We start from the raw sequence: 20,356 nt of genomic DNA, 5'->3' as shown, positions 1-20,356 counted from the left end.
GCAAAGCGTGAGCGTGATCGTGAAAATCAAAAGATGGAAGAAAATAGAGGAAAGTTTATGAAGCAACAAGAAAAGGAAGAAAAGGCGAGAAAGATAAAGAATGAGAAGATCAGGGTTGCGCTGAGAAGAAAGCCAAAACCGAAGGAAGAGAAATTCAAAGCTATCTGAAGACCTACATTCAAGACAAAGACTGCGGCTTCATCCAAGGGGGAGTTTGTTGATGCACAATGTCTAAAGCCTGCGTCTTTGTAATGCTAGTTTAATGTATAGGGTCCAGATAGGTCTTTTTGTATAAGTCCATGGGGTTAAAGTGTAAATTTATAAATTTCATGTTGTAGGTCCGCTTTTGTGGCATGTGTCCACAAAAGCGAACCAGCTTTGTTGTTTGGACCGCTCTTGTGGACATGTCACATGAGCGGACCGGTTAGTCTATAAATACCCCCTGTTGTCATTTCATTTGTAACGTCTTCTGGAACTCCACGTCGAACTGCTGTCCGTACGACAAGCGTTATCAAGTGAAGAAAAAGTATTTTAAGTGTGAATTCTCTGTTTCTACTCCATTCTTTTACGGTTTTTCTTTGTATCATGCTGAAAATGTGTTTCCGCCACATTTTCAGTAAGCACTAGCTCTGATTGACTCACTCGAAAGGTCAAAACTGATCCTACATTCACCCTGCCCCAGCACGAACGCACGACCCCTAGCATCGTTGTCATTATTGTTTCCCCCATTGTTGTTCCCATTGCCCTGATTATTGTTGTTGTTGTTGTTCTGGTTCTGGTTTAACTGGGGGCAGTCCCGCTTGAAGTAGCCTTCGGCACCACACTGAAAGCATCCCCTGTTGCCTCGCTGCTGTTGCTGCTGCTGGTTCTGTGGAGCTGGTGGTTGTTGTTGCTGGTTCTGATTCGCAGCTCGTGAGCTCCTGCAATCCTTAGCTTCGTGACCCATCTTGAGACACCTCTGAAAACAACCCTTGTTGCACTGACCATTGTGGTGCGTGCCTGTTGCATGTATTGCACTTCGGAAGGTTTCCTCGATATCCACCCTGCCTTTGACTACCAGAAGATTGCTGACCAGGGCTCTGGTAGTTATCAGTCTTTCGCTGCTGTGCCTGTGACTGAACTGTAGTCGAACCCTTGCTGGAATCCCCATCCCATTTTCGCTTGTTGTCACTGGGAGTAGCAGAAGTAGTAGTAGTAGCACTGATACGCTTAGGCAGCCTGTTCTGTTCCACTGCCTGGTCTGTGAGACGATGAGTAAGACGAGTAACATCCTGGATGGTAGCAAGGTTAGCCGAAGTCACATGGATTTGAATTTCTGGTACAAGACCCCTGAGATACAGCTCGGTACGCTTGATGGGAGGATCCACCATAGTTGGACACAAGATGGCAAGCTCGTTTGACCTTTTCGTATACGCCTCTATTTCTGACCCTGTCATCTTCAGGTTAAAGAACTCCACTTCCAACTTGCGGATGTCATCACGACTACAGTATTCCCGCTTGATCAGTTCCTTAAAGTCGTTCCATGGGGTGGCATTGGCAGCTGCCAGCCCTAACATCTGAACTTGCGCATTCCACCAAGTCAGCGCAATGCCTTCGAGAGTACCAGTGGCATACTTCACCCTGCGAGCCTCAGGGCATTCACACATCTCAAAGACGGACTCGAGCTTCTCAAACCAATGGAGGAGTCCAACGGCTCCTTCAGTGCCACTGAATGTGCTAGGACGACAGTCCATGAAAGTCTTGAAGGTGCATACAGGTGACTGAGCGTGTTGACCTGTTGTGTATAAGGACAAGACAAGGTTAAACACAAGAGTTGGTTTAGGAGTGTAGGATATAAAGATCCTAGAGTGAGTTATGACTGCAGGGTATACCTCCCGCTTGTGCGGCTGCAAGTGCCGCAACAACTTGTTGGTTAATTAGAGCCGTCAACTGGGCTTGAGTCATGTTAACGCGTCCACTCATGATCTTCACAAGTAAGAGAACACAAGTGAGAAGTGCGTCATATCAATATGCAAGTGTGGAATGACAGAAGAGTGTGAGCAAACAAGGTTTTCAAATAGTAGTTGCTACGCTATCTAAGCATACCATGAGCAATGTAATATGTATCTATCAAGTAGGTAATGTAAACATGAATAGTATCACCTATAGTGTTGAGTCTTGCACGTGGAGCGAAGCGTCGTTGTGGATCGTTGAGCACTGTACAGGTTATAGTCTGATTTTAATAAAAACCCTTTTCCCCTTATTAAAACCAAGTTCACTATAACCAATGGCTCTGATACCAATCTGTCACACCCCCAAAATCCACACGCGGAGTACCACCGCCTGGAGGCGTGACTGACCAGGATCAAGCCACCAATCATATTGAACATAACAAGTTATAAGTAAAGTTCAACCACACAATATGAAAGGTGATTCAAATCAAAAACATAGTTAAGTGTTTAGCGGAAGCAAAGTTGTAAAACCCAATGTAAGTATTAAGTACGAAATAAAGTAATGTTTTTAGCATGGCACCCACTGCCATGTCCCACAACGACCGCGCCTCCCTGTGCAAGCTCCATGAGTACCTAACGACTTGCAAGGCATGTAACAATGAGTCAACAACAAAGTTGAGCGAGTTCACAGTTGGTTGTTTAGTTATAGTATTCGTTTCGTAAATCATATGTTCGTTTTGTAAACCATGTATCGTATTAGTTCGTATCGCGGTCTCCCAGACATGTGTGCGAAGATTAGTGGGGGCTTCCCATGTGTTACTAGACCGTGTGTATCGACTGCTACGAAAATGTAAGAGGTGCCCTAAGTCAATGTCTATCAGCATTGACCCTTTGCCCATAGTCCATTAGTACACGCCCGTTCGAACGACACGGTGTGAGGTTTGTTAAACCTAATAGCGCTATTAACTAATGATCCGCTCGCCATAGGCCTCGGCGGTTAAGTCGATATAATGAGGGACTTCATGATAGAGGTTTAGTCCAGTGTGTATACTTGGCATCCTACCCACGGAGGATGGTTGTAATTACCGTTTAGTTCATTTACCCATTCCCAACCCTTGGGAATCCCATGCCTTGGAAAGAGTGTGAACTCACCTTGGTTTGCTCGGTATGTTTAATTATATGCTCGTAAGTAATCAATCACGTCCTATAGTTATGCATGTATTCACAATCAGTTTACATTCACAAAGTACGGCTGATAGGTCAAGATCATCACATACATGCAAGTAACAACTTAGCACATAGCATTTACCAGTTACACAATTTCATGCAAGTCATACTTATCATTAACAGCGGTTAATTAATCCAGTTAACTCTTAATAGAATTAAACGAAGTTACTCTGCTGTCTACCCATTCGACGAAACACACTTGTTTTCGTCGTACAACCCTTCGACGAAACACCCTTTGTTTCATCGTGATCTCTTCGGCGAAACACCCCCGTTTCGTCATAGCTACTCTTGGCGAAACACTCTCTGTTTCGCCGTGATTTGCGTTTCGTCAACAATGTCAGTTACGTCGTATATCGTAACTGTTTCATAAATATCACAGAAACCCTAATTATCTTAACAGCCATTACATAACGATCATCAACAACAGAATTTTATCCAGGAATCACATGTTACCAGATTATTGCATACACCAGACTTTAACACGTATTCATTTGATCAATCAAAGGCAGACGATAATGTGGTTTGCAAATATCAAACAGGAACATAAGCTTTGAGTAGTAAATCATGAGTGAATACAGTCACAACATCAGATCGAGTTCAATCGTTTTAGCAACAGAATATCAACCCTAATCTACACAAGCATCACTCGGCATATAACTGATAACAACATGAATCTGTTCTACAAGCATAATATTATAAATGGATCTACTAGCAGGAACCCTAGTTGTTACACAACATCAAGATCATACAGAAAGCAACTTCAAAGATCTTTAAAATCAAATGATATAAACACTAACCGAAAAGCTAAGCGATTAGTACGAACGAGATGGATAGAATTTCGGATGGGGAGGGGCTGTCGTCGGTGCACAGGAGAGAGCTCTAGGGTTTCTATTTTGTTGAAAGTGTGACGAATGGAACCGTAACACACAATAAATAGTCGCGTAACGTACTGGGCCCTTAATGGGCTTCGGCGAAACTGGGCTCGGCGAAACACCCTGTTTCGTCGAGATAGGGGTGACGAAACAAACCCGTTTCGTCGATGTTGGCTATGGCAAAGCACTTTGTTTCGTCGGGTCAAAAATCAGTAGTATACAAATATTCATGTTCATGAAATCAAACAAATCAAACACTTTACTCATATTAAACACATAACATATCAAACAACCATCTCAACTTGTAATCAGTTTACAGTTACAAAGCAAACAATCACACAACTAAACAGTTAACGCGCAACTAATGCGAAGATGGAATCTTGGAAACTCGAGTTGTCACAGTATTGGTACCGGTACACGTTTTCCCTGCTTTTCGGTACCGATATTTTTTGGTGCCAGTTCGATACCATGCTCATTCCTAGTTTCATTTCATGATTTGTCTTTGAATACATGAGATTACAATAGAAAAAAAATTAAAAATTGCCCATAGTTCTGTTATGCTTAATTACTAACATAACCGCAACGATCGGGTAAATAAAAGGCATACAATAGACTAAATAGAAATACTAAATGAAATGGAAATACACTGGAACAACGTGCAGTAGAAACTTTTGATCATTAAATGGAAAACCACCCAATTGGCCCATATTGCCCTGATTTTCCCTTGCATGGTTCTTATGGTACAACAGCTTAGGCAACTGTAACGTCGTCGTGGATCGATTCGCCATCAATATGCTATGCTATGCTATGTAGGATTTGAAATAATCAAGATAAATGGAGTGTTGAGTATTAGTCACCCATGTTCAAACTCAAACCAGCTTAAGTGGCCCGAAAAGTGGAGTGAAAGCCCCTGCACCTATGACTCCACCCCCAATGCTTATGGAGTTCCTTGGGTCATTATTAAATTTGTTCGCAGTCTAGTTTTGACGGTGTTTGGGTCAAAACATGAGTTAAACCGTTAGTAATGGTATTTAGTTATAGAGCACCGAAACCAAGCCGTTGAAATTGATAAGCGAACTGTTACCAATGGGTTGGTTCCAGTTTGGTTTCACGGTTTGGACATATTGATCCTTAATTATGGTGATTTATAACTTAACAATGGTAACATCAAACTTAAAAGTAACCCTAAGCAGCAATTGTTAGAATTAAAATAGGAATTCATATTCTAAAACATTTCTTTGTGTGTGTTCAAGAAAAAGATGCCAATAGTAAAGAAAAGGACTGCAGATAGGAAGGGATAAAAAAGAGTAAAACATACTCAACCATTATGTGCCATATTATATATATTATGCTGGGAATCTACATTAGTAATGGGTCAAGGTAGTTATAAATATTGGGTATAAACATAGTGAATTACTACTGCTATTAGTGGTCATCAGTAAATGGTCATATTAAATAAACAGACAATTGAGAATAATCAAATCCAACTTATAGTTTTAATTGCTCAGTTCAGTTAAATTGAATTAAACTTCATCTAATTTAATTTGAACTACTACTTGCCTGTTCAAATCTAGCACTTGTCTATTGCCAAACAGGAGTCATGTGATTTGCCTGAGATGCGACGGAACCCAAGTATAAACAGAGATGAAAACAATATTAAAAACTCTAATTCGCACAATAAAACAGAGCTTCCCATGCAATCCTCAGACAATACCTAATACCTGGTCTACGTTACTTTATTTCTAATATAATTACTCACCTCTTACCATCTATGTTTGTTTCTAAAAATAGATAACACATAAGTTGTGCTTATCAAACAATATTAATATAAACCTTTAAATAAGATCATATAGGATTAGTATGCCTTAAATAGACTTTGAACTACTTTGTAACCAGTTTGCCCAATATGAACCGTTCTATTTTTAGCTAATTTTCAATCGACCTATTTAACCCTTTCATAAGTGCACGGGATGAAACTTGAAATTGTCGCCTATAATGTATAACCTATTAACTTTTAATCGGTGAAAAAAAAAACCATACCACATCCTTACTTTGAAGAGCACGTTGAGTAGAAATGTTTGGGCCATTAGTTCCCATTTGGATCATTTTGCATGCTCTAACATCATGTTGCCCCACGTCACCATTTGACACTTTAAATTCGTATTTAGGAAGGTTTCTGATGTCAGCCACTCGGCCTCTGATGCACGTCCCTGTGTATTCGCATGGTTGTATAGATCAACAGCAAACAAATTAAACGGAATTAAAAAAGGGTTTTCATCCATTTCACCACACAAATGATGTCAAACAAGAAGGAAATAATGAAGGGCAATAAAAAACAAGAAGCATCCAATAGTAAACATAAGAAAAGAAAACGAGTGGTAGCAAAGAAAAAGTGCATAGCCAAAAATGCCTAAGTCAACCTGTCATCATTTAAGAGAGAGAGAGAGAGAGAGAGAGAGAGAGAGAGAGAGAAATTCAGAAAACACCCATAGGTTTTTGGACAGATATAAATATATATCCATCATCTTTACCTTGTTGATTGCAAGCATCTGACCATTGATCTTCTTAACTTTCTTCAGTCTCCTCAAATAGCACCTAATTTCCAACAACAAAAATAACATTAACCAACACTGTCATGTGAAATTGGATCTGAAAACATACAATAAGTAACTGAGACTAACCAGAACTTCGTTTATGCTCATTCAAACACATTTAACCACAACACGAAAGCACCAAACCATTATGTGGTTCCACATTGCACCCTTATAATCAATTATTGCACAATTTAAAAAATTTATGACAACAATAAAGCTTATTAATCTGGAACAAAACTTGCAACTATGTCTCTTAAACCAGAACCAAGACCAAATCTAGCATATGTATAAGTATAAACCATTTCAAACTTTCATGGACTTGAAAAATAATGTAGGCAATCAAAAAACTTCACTTTAAATCTGCTTGTTTGAAGCAATATGTCTGTTTAAGATGTGTTGGTGTCAGTGCTTTTTGCAACTGCTTCTTTCTTGAAGAATCTCCAAATAATTAAACCAACAAACAAAATAAAGAAGCCACAAATTCTGAAGCAAAAAAAAAAACCCTCAACCGAAACTTTGAAGAGCAAAGGAATTACATGCGAATCATCAACAACGCCATCATCACTCAACTGAAGTTCATCATTAAAAATGTAAAAACCAAAAGTTAAAAAATAAAAAATTAAAATGAGTACCTTATTTTGAACCACTATAAACAAATACAAATAGCAACAACTATGTTTGGTGTGGTACAATATAAGAGTGTATTCAAAATTTCTTAAAGAAACTCCTTTCATGTTATAGCCTCAGTATATGTTATATCAACAGGAATGTGTAAGCAAGTATTACCTTTTCACCGCTTTTGTGCTCGAACTACCTTCCTTGTTGTGTGCAACCCATTTCTTGGTGCATCTTCTTTCATGTGACCCTAACTGGATGATATGTACCAATCGGATTTGTGATAAATAACCCGTTGATGGGTCAAACTCAAAAGAAAATAAAACAAGACCTTTGAGATAACTCTCTTTAATTTTTCATTCTTAATCTAACAAAGAAATTAAACAGGCTTTTATAGGCTTTACATCTAAAAGGAATTGGCAAACACCACTAATCCACCACATTAAAAAATTAACTACCATTACTCTAGTAATTAAGAAAACTGCAAAGGAAATGAGGACATAACACTGGAACAGAGACCAAGGCCTATCATCCTTTAAAATACATATAAAATCATCACATTAAAAAACAAAGAGACGTAAATACATACCGTACCGATATTTGTGGAAAATTCTTATAAAGAGATGAACTCCCCATCAGCGTCGTCTTCATCTTCTTTATTGTCGGTTCCGGAGTGTCACGGCCGCCTAGCTTCCTCATGCTTCCAAATCGTTGAACCTTAGCAAAATCGAAGGAGTATGGTGGCTACTGATAGTGGCGGGTGTAGATGTTGAGATGCGAAATTTGAGAGAGAGAACGAAGGAAGAAAAGGGAGGCGGATGAAATGTGACTTGCGATTTAACAAACTCTTCACAATCTCCGTCACCTCGCGAAGAAAGAGATTTGTTAGGTTTTGAATTTCAGAAGGTAGTTGTAGTTGATCCTTTTGATTTGAATAAATAGTCAAAAACTTAATTTCTTTAAGCAGGCTATTATTTTAACTATGGACTATTATTGTTATATAAGATTTATTTATTTTTATTACTTTATGTTTTTTTGAACGGGTTGATGTATATAGATTATAACTAGGTTATAACCCGTGGTACCCACGGGTCGCTCTATTTTTAAGGATATTAATATTTTATTAATTTTATTTCAATGGTCCGTTTTATAAAATTTGTGGGGATATATATAATATGATTCAATGTTAATCGTATATAATAATATATGCAAACAATGTGATTTATCAATGGTAACAATTACCATATAATTTTCAACATATTACCAGATAATGTTCTACGTATGTAGAATGATTCAGACCAAGATGAAAGGATGATAGCCCGTCTCGTCATTCTCTGGATACACATTTGAAACGATGAATTGATATAGCATTTAGATTGGTCAAAATCTCATAGAGTAGCACTTCAAAAGGAATATAAAAGACCATAATATACGAGTTCAATAGTAATCAACACACCCTTAAATCTTTTTATGAATATGTGTGTTGAGAAATGATATGTTTTTTATTTTTTGAAAAAAAAATACATTTAAACATAAAACTTGAAATAAAAGAAACGTTCCGTTACTTATGTAGATATTAAATTACATTAAACTGAAAAATGTAGCTCCCAATCATGAATTTCTCAACTGATTCGTGTACATATAAAAATTATTCATAAGTGTGTCGATAAAAGTAATTCAAATCAAATGACATTACGTAAAATGGTAACAAAGTTTTCTTTAGAAGCTGTGTACAAAAACATCAAGAAAAAGACAAATATCGGTTATGTAAACTTAGGAAGTAAACATCTTTGTTACCATTTGGACTAAAGGAATGTGAATCCCTATTGACCATCTTTTGACACAAGTAAGGTAGTTTGAACATTAGACCCCTACAATAACATCAGAATATGTAATATTTTACTAAAATTACTATTCTTTTCTAACTAAAAAACATTCAAGTTTCATAATTATTTCATAAATTTTAAAATTAACTGTTCTAAATAAATGTATAAATTAAGCCAATCCTTACACGTAATGTAAACATAAGGAAGTGTTCTTAACATCCGAAAATGTACTTTTGATGTGTGAAACCTCCTTATCGTACATACCCCATATGATTCGTTAAAGCTTTGTCCAGTCGAGTCGACTATATGTAGCAAGAACATTTATTTACAAAACTAACATATCTAGAACATTACCCCTCTTTAAGCAATAAAAAATCTTTGTAAAAAACACATTTATATAAAAACATGAAACGCCAAACATATCCAGGTCTTGAATACATCATCGACATCCCAATGTTCACAGACCGAACACTATAAAGCTTCAGGAGGCCCCAACAGCTTCAAAGCCTACACATTACACCAAAATTAAATCTAAATCAACAATCAATTTACCAACCGGACAAAACAAAAGAAATTATGATGGATTCTGAAACACATCTATTCAGTTTTCCAAAGAAAGAACAATGCAAGAAAGAATAAGTTAAGGTTCTTTCCAAGGTTTCTTCACCATCAGATATTAAGATATTATGACAATGTTACCCATAATCCAAGTTATTATTGTAATAGCGTGCGAATCATATTTAATACATCAATTAATTATAATATATAACTCAGATCTTGCAATTACATGACTACTTTCCAGTTCCACCACGTATCTCCGAATCACGCTTCCACTTTAAATCAGCTCTACATGTTTCAAATTCTTCTCTACTCATGAGAGGCCCACCTCCCCTTCATGCCCATTCCCAACTCTGCAAGATCCCCGTTGTAACATATTTTCTTATAATTAATTGCTCCAGTTATGTCACAATAATAAAAATAAATAATTACTTAATCATAGACTAAAATGCAAGATGAAACAACTATGAATACCTTAGTTGGAATAAAAGGAGGCATCATGAGTCCTCTTGGTGCGCTAAATTGATCTTGGAGAAATATGCTTCCAAAAGGAACATCCATGGGCCCAATCCCGTAACCACCCATATATGGCAAGCCACTGCTATATGGGCCCCTAAATGGATCCATTCCAGACTGCATTATGTGCCAATAAGGATTGTAAGGATTAGGACCTTGAGGCATCCAGTTCATAGGCACAAAATCATGTGAGGCCCTCTACTGCATCTCTGCTGCTGCAAGAATAAGAAAAGAAAAATGTAGGCCATTTACAATTATTTATGGTGGATCATTATATAACCATTCTTATTAGGCATGTTTAATATAAAAATAACACTTGAAAAACAATATAATAATCCAAACTCTTACCACTTGTAGGCATATTGTTGACTTTCTTCTTTTTCTTCTTTTTTTTTGCTGAAAAGAAAAAAATGAAAACATAAGCCGGAAATTATACCTATTTATCATTTACAAAACATGGCAGGTTGACTATAACCCTATGATGCTGGTTCCGTCATACTATTTGACTTTGCTTCAAAGACATGATGGGCTTTATACTTCCATCAAACCTCTGTAATCACACACTAAATTAAACTTGGTTTCACAATCTTATAAGGCCCTCCACTGCACCTCATTAAACCCCAATCACAGAAACCCTATGAGGCCTCTCTTCCCAAACAATCAAAGCTGCAAAATATTATGCAAAATATTACGAAGGTAAACCACTCAATTGTAAGTCCTCCATATAAAATCTAAAATCTGGAAAAACAACTCAAGAACCATAACTTTTTTTTTTTGCAATTTGGCATACCTATTGTTCGGACCAATGTTGTAGTTTAAAAATCTAACCAGTTTGGGGACATGCATACCTGCATCGGAGTTGCCAGAACCCTGACCGGACAGCTGACCATTTCCGAAACCGTAGATCAGTTAGCTAATGTTCGTCTCAGTTGTAAACCATCAAACCAGCAGCAGCTGAAGATCTGCCAATACCCAAAAAACAAAGTTAATATATAAGATTAAAAAACACCATTCATAAAGCCTCTATATCATTCCACACTTCAAACACAAAAGGCGAAAAAAAAGGAAAGAAAAAAGAGAGCATTACAGAAAGCAAAACGACCATTCAGCTTGACATTTCATCAACGCTTGAAGGCAGTATAAACCACAAGATGCCAAGTGTCCCAAAACAAACTTATTTATTATATTAGATAGATATATTTGAATAAGGTTCCAAGCCGTTGGAGTTGAGAGTGAGAGTAGAAAGATTCGAACCTCGGTAACATTGCCTTCTAAAAAAATATAAACCAAAAATTGAATTCAATTTTGCGATTTTTGAACAATTTCAATTTAGATATCCAAATTTAAACACTAATTTACATAAGATTTATCTACGAATAATAAAAACTAATTTACATAATTAAGATATCGGTTAATCGTTTATACCTCCCCGAATCCTCCGTCTTTCTTTACACCTCCCTCATCCTTTTTGGGTTTAGGAGATATAATTTCTACGGTTTTCTTGGTCCCGAACTCAACTCGCTCCTTGATATGAGCGGGATCTACTTTCTCCATTTTCGTAAGCTTGTTGCTCCCATAATTGGCTTTTATAGTTCCCACACCTAGATACATACAAATAGATATGTTACTTGGACCAGGTATGTATGTATACAGAGGGATGTTCAACAAAGAACCAAACCGAAGATCAGTTTCGAAAGTCGAGTTTTAGAATGACAGTGATTGCCCTTTGTCAAATTTCTTTGTGTTATCAGTATCGGCAATCTTTTTTTCGTTGGCTTCTTGTTTTTACGCCAACGTCGTTCTATAATAAAGTTTAAAGCAAGCAATTATAAGAAAGTTGAAAAAATTAAAAACAAAGGGAATAAAATGGGTTGAAACTAACCTCACCAAACTTTGGCACCTTATGTCATAAATATAATAGCCATGGATGACTAAACATTTCAAAATAAAATAAATCTATCAACCTAGTGAAAACTCAAATCTAGAGTTCAGTTATCACAGCCTCTTTGACATTCAAAGATTGATATACTATTACCTCTTAAAGAAGTGAATAAAAATCATCGACCGAAATTGCTGCTGTGAGACGCCATGCTAGTCGCCTAGTATGTACAAAAAAATGCTAACATGATTAAAAAAATTATAACTTAGAAAAAGAATATTCTTCCAATAAAAGTTATATTTGAAATACTTATCAAATGTCGTGTTAGATACCTAGTATAATACATGTGCACAAAAAATGACATATGAACCGTGACATCTATTATTTTAGAAAAATAAACAGCAAAATAGGGGATGGGTGTATCAAAATAGTTTATTTTTGTGTGGGTCGAATGGAAGCGGGTTGACCCGAATCCTCTTACTCCAGCAAAAAGATCTTTCATTTTGACCCATTACCCAACGGTAACAATTTCAACAAAAATCAATGCTAATTAGGTTTAAATTAAAATCAGTCTATTTGAAATCAAACTGCAACAATTAGCGATCAATAAAGGAACCGTAGTAACAGTTGCTAATGACCAGAAACTTACCAAATAAAGGAAAGATTATGTTGATTTAACTTCTTCAACCTTCATTATCACCGACGACCAGCTTCTGTGCCTCCGTCTCTCGTCGTTCTTCCTCCGACAATTGCCCCTGCATATCCAGAAACAAAAATCAACAAAAAAAAACAAATCAATGAAAAGCATAAGAGCTTCATTATAACCGGATGGTGCGGTGCGCGTGTTGCTGCGCATGGCCTTTTTGTATAGTTTTTGATGCACCAGCACTATCTCCACAATTGCAAATATAGATTTGAAACAAATGCATCATGTATACTTCATTAATACCCTTGAGGTCCTTTCTGTACATGTTCAAGATGTCCAAAAACAATTTGTAAACATGATCATCATTTTGAAAGCGTTTCTGCAACCGAAGGGGTAGGATAATTATATTCAAGAATTCAAATTACTATTGTTTCTTTCCACAAAAAAGAAAATCAGCTCCACTTTATTTTGTTTACGAAATTTATCGCCTCTTCAAACTCCACGGATATCTTTGGTAGGGCCTCTTCATCCTCGATGACATTTATTTCAAAGCCCTTTGGCAAGAAAGTGTTGAACCCAAAAATTAGATTATTGTGACCTTTAAACAACTCTTTCACCCTTGCTATGACACCTATTGTATCAAACTATCAATTCTGCATCAGAGAATTTCTTAATTAGGTCAAACTGATGTCAATAAGGTCATTCTTCCAACAATAAATTATGGGTGTTAATAAAGCCACACCCTTAACTCTTGTTTTCGCACCATCTATACGGGTCGTATAGGGTTATACGGGACATCTTATTTTCCCGCAAATGAAATCTTTCTGCCTAGCAAAGGATATGCATCCACTCACATAAGAGTAACATGGTCTTAAATTTCAGAAGCATCTTCTGTAGAAATGGTCACATAATCAGAACTCAGAAGCACAACCATTTCACTAAGTTCAAAGTATAGAAAAGATGAGGACATAAGGGTAAAGTTTATAAACAAACCATGTAACTTTCTTCACGGTAATTTAATGTATAAACTTTAAACCTTTGTTCACTAACTCTTGTCACCCCTCCTGAACACTAATGATAATAACTTAATAAGGAAAAATAGATATAATAGCTTGAAACAACACTGAATTTTAATCATATAGTGAATAATTAAAAAAACGCTTTAAAAAAGACTCATAGTGTAAGAAGAACAAAGCATGTGTTCTTAAATTTGGAGAAAGTCCTTCTACAACGATGGAATCAAAATTCATCGGAGACTAAAAGAATTTGCGGAAAACAATCTATTTGTAAAAGAAAATGAGCATGCCCATAGAATGCATAACAATCCAATCAAATGAGACCTTCAACTCATTTGACCCGTTTCCATTTAAATAAATCTTTAGCTTTACTCTTTATAGCATAATACAATATAACAGAGTAGAGAGTAGGGATGAGCCAATGTCATCGGGTACCGGAACCGAATCGGTGAAAGGTGGGACTGATGGGGGGAATATCTGAGGTGAGATTATTAATGGCCAATAAGATCTAGGTGGGATTATTACAGGCCAATTTCTCATTATTTTAAAACTTGTAATTAGAATTAATACTTATAAAACAAAAAATGAAAGTAATTTAGAAAGCATACTATGGGTGATCCCAAATTCATGTTTGGCACATATAAATAAAACAAATGTGTCCATAACATAAAAAGCTTTCAACGGCGTTTTAAACATTTAACACTTGAGTGATCACTATCAATAAGATTTCCAAATTGCAACCTCCATGAACTCATCTTTAGTAGCATAAGCTCCGAGCATACCAGTTGTATTGAAAGACATGATAACGTCACCTGTAGGAGATATACCTACTAAACCAGTGGTTCGTTTTGGTGTATCCTCATCAACCATACACACAACTGTTATTTTGAATCTTAACCTCCATTAGAGGTGGCAAAATGGATAGGTTGGATTGGATTGGTTGTTGGGTCAGGATGGGTTTGGGTCAAGATGGGTGAAAGAAAGAAGAAGGTCAAGATGGGTTGGGTCAGGATGGGTTTGGGTTAGGATGAGTTTAGATCAGGATGAGTAGAGAATAAATCAATAATAATAAAAAGCGAAGAAAAATATAAAAAAAAAATATAAAAACGAAAAAAACTAAAAAAACATAAATAAAAAAACTAAAAAATTAAAAAAAAAACGAAAAAAATAAAAAAACGAAAAAAATTAAAAAAACGAAAAAAATAAAAAAAAAAAATAAAAAACGATGGAATATTGGGGATGACCAAATTAATAAAGGTATGTATGATGCCTTCTTGCTTGCGGTCTTTCAAGTGTTTTTAAAATAATAATAATAATAATAATAATAATAATAATAATAATAATAATAATAATAATCCAAATTTTTAAAATGGCAGCATGCTAAACTTCAGCAGACTTTTGACAAACATTTTTTACCAACACATTTAAGAAATAAAACTGAAGACAACCAACATTTGAACAATGTTTTTCATTCATTGAACTATGTCTATCTGCAGATAATTCTTGTATGCTTCAAAAAACCGATACGGCTCAAATAGTTCAAGCCAACTACCATTATTTAACACCATAGCCTACAACAGTTGAAAACAAAATTATAAACTTTATAGCAAAACCGACCAACTCAAATAAATGGAAGTACCTCACACCCCTCTTAAACTCTTCAGTCATTATTCGTAAAGTACTTAATGACGAACCAAAACGGCCCTTTTTTCAAAGCCCCGTGTTTGACCCGAACCAAAACGACCCTTTTTAAAGCGACCCATTCTGAACCAAACACATCCTAACCCGAAGCAAAATGACCATTTTTTCAAAGCGACCCGTTCTGACCGGGACCCATGAACGTCCCATAAACAATTTGTTTAAAGTTCGGCCAATTTTCAAAACTCGTATCGTGTTTCGCCGGTAGTTTAGAAACAACACTTCTTTTTAAAACCGAAGTCATATTTAAAACAAAGTAACGAACAAAGCTTACATCTAATTGAGAGAACCCAGACGTCCTAAGTGCTTTTGAGGGGAGCGCCCATCCTGAACTGTTGTTTGATTTTGTGTCGCCCATCCTGACCCATCCGCCTTTTTTACATTATTTACTTATGTCCATCCTGACCTACCAACACTTTATTGCTGGCCCAAAAGAATCCAAACTTTTAAGTTAAATACCCATCTTGACCCAAAATTTGTTAATGAGTTTGTTTTGCCAAGCCTAAAGTACAGACATTACAGTTCGGACTTTGCATCGTACACCTAGTCTACATCAAAAGTTCATGCATTTCATCGAACACAGTTCAAGCATTTCATCGAACTGGTCTACATCAACAGTTAAAGCATTTCATTGAACACCATTCAGGCAATTCATCGAACACCTGGTCTACAACAACAGTTCAGGCATTTCATCAAAAACAGTTCAAGCATTTCATCGAACACTTAATCTACATCCTAAGATAAATAACCAACTATATAAATCGCATTCACATGAAAATTATTGGTTAGAGGATTGTAAAATCTACTACAAACCTTGTTTTGTTAATTTCTGACTGATGGACTGTAGTTCTTGCAACTTCTCCACGATCAACAGTAGCTCAAGCTAAAATAGAATAAATCAACATCTAAATAAATTAGAAAAAAAAATGTATGTTCTTTTATATAATTAAAGCATCAGCAGCTAACAACCGTGTATAAACAATAGATAAACTACAATCATACATTACAAGATTATCACCTCAGATTCTAATCTCCTTATCTCCTCGTTAGCCTTTTGTTTTGCAATTTCCTTCATTTTCTCGACCTTACGCTTAGCGGTTTCCTTTGCAATTTCCCTAGCCCTCCATTCATTACCTTCTTGATCAACTTGGTTAAATCGCTCGTGTTCCTATCGAAGAAACTCATAGTTTCACAAACTACAACTAATAGACGAAAGAAAAACAAAAGAAAAGAAAACGCGTATACAGGTACTACTTTTGCAAGCATTTCCCCAGCGTGTTGTCTCTTTCTTTTCCGCCAAAGTTTGTTTCTTTTGTGCTTTTGCATTTTATTCGACAGTCACACTGCTCCAGACTTCTCCCATGGCGTTTTATCCTCGGTTATAACCTTAAATGGTTCAAGATCGTTTTTTAGCTTCACCATCAAACCGTTAGCTGCTTCTAGTGAGATTTTCTCTTGAGTATCCAATGATATCCTGTTATTCTCTAAAAACTTCGAAAGCCTTCCAGTTGCAGTTTCATTAGCTTTATCATATGTTCCTTCAATATGCTGCTCGGTACCTTTCATTGCAATAAGCCTCTCCAACTCTTTCTCCCTGCAAGATACCCTAAATCTTAAAGATCTATCACACATTCACACTAAAAGTAGAACAGTTCACTTTAGAAATGATTATCGTATACTCACATTGCTTCTACAAGATCAAGTGTTTCGGAGTTCCTTCAGGCAACCTTGCACATTTGTGGTGTTCCAAAAAATGCTAGTCACTGGTGGTGATGGTGGAAACCATGGTGCAGGTGCCATCCGCTGAAATGGAGATGGAACCATTGTCCGGATCACTGGTGGTGATGGTGGAAACCATGGTGCAAGTGCCATCTGCTGAAACGGAGGTGGAACCATTGTCCGAATCATTGGATTCATACTAACAGTTGCTGCAAAAGACATCACAGAAACACAAAAAAAACAACATTATGACTGAACCATTGGCATTTGCCCCACTCAACCTATTCCCTAGTAGCAATTTTTTTTTACTTAAACCCTTGTTGGACTCGCTTGAGATAAAACAACACCCAAATTGACCCGTTTATAAGAAAATGAGTCAAAATGTAGATCTAAACAACTCCCCATTAGCGGATCTTGACTTGTATAGCGTCATTGATAAAAACATTGAAGACATTCAAGAGAAAACAACAACTTGTTCAATCTTGGTTTGATAAAAAAAGCAACCCTAATTCATGCCTTTGAATGACAAACCGACCACCTTAGTTGTTTGGTGTACAAAAATAACCAATTGTAGTCAAGTAGAAAGAGTGACAGAAAAATAGCAGGGTATCAAGGCCATACCTTTATAGCACTATGCATGGAATCCAATGACATGAATTCCATAAAACCAAAACAAAATCCCTATTGCTGGAAATAAGAAAAACAAAAAAAAGACTTTTAAAAAAAACGAAGACCATAAAAATTTTAAAGTGATCGAACAAATGAAATTACAAAAATCAAACCTTATTACTTCTGACTTCTGACTTCAAAAGGAAGGAACTCATGAACATAGTGTCGGAACCCTAGCAAGTTGAGCAGAAAGGTCGTCGCCATGTCTGCGACACCACCTCTGTCTGTCGCTCTCTTCTTATCAAAACCCATTGTTCAAAAAAACAACAAAACCCAAATTCATAATAACATACAATTAACAATAAAAGCAATTGGACCACAAATTAGGGTTCGAGTTGAGGATTGCAGGATACCTGTATTTCAAATATCAAATATATTCTTCAGGCAACATTATTGAAACAATAGCAGATCTGTAAGTCAAGAAAGGCAAAGAATTATAAAATGGAAACCTTAAACATACCTCAAAGAATCGAAGCGACTTCAATGTAGAGGAGAAAACACAAAGATAGATGAAAAGAATGAAAGCGGTGTTTGTAGTTTAGGGTTTACAGAGAAAATGTTCTGATGTATTGCCTTTTATACAGATCCGAATTCATGGTAACAGATGACCCGTATTCTATCGGATCCCGTGTCCAAACGAAAAAACAAAGTGGACGTGATTTTCCCGCCAAAAAGCAAAATTTAGAGGTCTGAGAAGCTGACACATCAGCAAAAATTAACACATTTATTATATATAATAGATGTGTTGGCTAGCATTTCTATAACTATTATCTTAGGTTTTTGAATTTTTAAATATTAAAGCATAAACACTTCTACACTAAGGCATTATCTATTTGTGCATTTTAATTCATACGTCATTATTGACTAAAATAAACATCGAAACGTGATGATACCTTTGAATGTTTTTAAAAAATCATAGCTTAAAAGATATGATAGAAATAAATAAAATAATTATAATTTTGTACGAGAGGGGATAAAGTGTAATTTATAACTAATTGTCTAGAATTTAGTTAAATATCATACGAATACATTGTTTTAATGACTTGTACAAAAAGAATTAACATAATTGCCTTTTGTTAAATATCATAAGAATACATTGTTTTAATGACTTGTATACTAAAGTATCATCTGTTTGTAACTTTTAATATGTGCGTCGATATTGAACAAGACAACTACCGAAATGTCGACAAAAATGTGTAGGTCGTCATGATATCTTTAGATTTTTTTTAAACATTATAGTTTATAAGATTTGACAAGGAATACATAAATTATAAGTTTGTTGTGGATGGGGAAAGTGTAACTAATTATCTATAATTTTGTTAAAACCTTAGGGATTTAAGTGTAATAAGTTCAGGGGCTAAAAAATAAGTAGTGTTTAAAAGACCAAACTACCCTCATTTTAAGGGTCTTTCTATAAATAAAAGGGGGAAAAGTTCTTATTTTTTAGGTATCTTAAAATGCCCTTACCTCATGCATTATAATATAGTATATATATATATATATATATAATAAACTAATATTAAATGTTATCCTAATTTATTAAAAATATAACTTTTTTTATTATTTGGTATACAAAAGTATATTTATTCAACTCGTGTAAAATGCGGGGTTTTGAAAAATATAACCTTTTATTATTATTTACTATACAAAGTTACGTTTATATAACCCGTGTAATACACGAAGTTTTTAAAGATATAACTTTTTATCATTTGTTATGTGAAATAAGATTTATTCAACACGTGTATTACACAGGGTTTTTAAGGATATAATTCTTTTATTATTTGTTAGATTTTTCAATCCGACTATACACGGGTTTTTTTTAAAGATACGACGTTTTTAATATTTAATATATAAAATTACATTTATTTAATATGTGAAATACACATGGTTTTTAAGGATATAATTCTTTTTCAGATCTATTCAACACGTGTAACATACGGGGTTTTTAAGGATGTAATTTTTTTATTATTTGGTAGATTTATTCAACCAGATTATACACGGGTTTTTTTAAAGATACGATGTTTTTAGCATTTAGTATACAAAATTATATTTATTTAATCTGTGTAATACACATGGTTTTTAAAGATATAACTTCTGTTTATTATTTGATATATAAAATTACATTTATTTAACCCGTACAATATACGGGGTTCATAAAAATATAACTTTTTATTATATAATATATAAAACTACATTTATTCAACCCGTATAATACATGGGGTTCTAACCTAGTTTATGATTATAATTTTTTTCCTTTTTAAAAAGATAATCAAACTTGAATCCGTTAAATTTTTTTTTACCTTCTAAGGTAGCCATTAGGCCTGTAAAATATAATTGTTAAAACGTACTTATATATTTATAACTAGTTTAAGTAGCCGTGAATTTCACGGGATGCGAAAACAAAATATCTTTAATATCACCGTTAACATAAATATTATAATTTCATACACGTTAAAACACGAACAAATATATAAGATTACAACCACAAATTGAAATACATGAATATGCAACAATCACAAATCGTTGAAAATCTCTCTATAAACCATATTAGTTGTTTTATTTCTAATGTTGTGTATGGATAACGAATAAA

General features: G+C 35.3%; 1 pseudogene; it reads right to left on the bottom strand.

The window, feature by feature from the left end:
- Positions 1-10,614: 10,614 nt before the first annotated feature.
- LOC110936493 lies at positions 10,615-18,303 on the bottom strand (annotated as a pseudogene).
- Between the last annotated feature and the right edge of the window lie 2,053 nt (positions 18,304-20,356).

This window comes from Helianthus annuus, chromosome 4, assembly GCF_002127325.2.
Source record: "Helianthus annuus cultivar XRQ/B chromosome 4, HanXRQr2.0-SUNRISE, whole genome shotgun sequence".
Lineage (NCBI taxonomy): Eukaryota > Viridiplantae > Streptophyta > Magnoliopsida > Asterales > Asteraceae > Helianthus > Helianthus annuus.
This window is presented reverse-complemented; position numbering and strand designations above follow the sequence as displayed.